Source organism: Etheostoma spectabile, chromosome 1, assembly GCF_008692095.1.
Source record: "Etheostoma spectabile isolate EspeVRDwgs_2016 chromosome 1, UIUC_Espe_1.0, whole genome shotgun sequence".
Classification (NCBI taxonomy): domain Eukaryota; kingdom Metazoa; phylum Chordata; class Actinopteri; order Perciformes; family Percidae; genus Etheostoma; species Etheostoma spectabile.
The window spans coordinates 13,273,271-13,273,655 of record NC_045733.1 but is presented as its reverse complement, the minus strand read 5'-3'; the positions used below and the strand labels follow the sequence as shown (position 1 = coordinate 13,273,655).

Here is a 385-nt window from a genome sequence, read left to right as displayed (position 1 = left end):
CTCCAGCCCTTCGGCGAACAAACTGCCTTCTGCTAAAGCCAAATATTTCAAATTTGGACTCATCAGTCCAGACCACCGGCAGCCATTTTTCTGCACCCCAGTTCCTATGTTTTCATGCAGAGTTGAGTCTCTTGGCCTTGTTTCCATGTCAGAGGTCTGGCTTTTTGGCTGCAACTCTTCCATTAAGACCACTTCTGGCCAGACTACCGGACAGTAGATAGGTGTACCCGGGTCCACAGATGCTGGACATCTTCCGATTTTGAAGGGAAATAAGCTTGATGTGTCTTTCATCTGCTGCACTACGTTTCCTTGGCCGACCACTGCGTCTACAATCCTCAACGTTCCCTGACTTTTTGCAAGTTTGCATTTTGTAAATTTATAAAAA

At 46.2% G+C, this 385-nt stretch overlaps 1 protein-coding gene across 1 annotated transcript in view; it reads right to left on the bottom strand.

The window, feature by feature from the left end:
* grk1a (G protein-coupled receptor kinase 1 a) overlaps positions 1–385 on the bottom strand; it is a 9,529-nt gene that overhangs the window by 3,581 nt on the left and 5,563 nt on the right. The gene's annotated exons all lie outside the window — the stretch shown is intronic.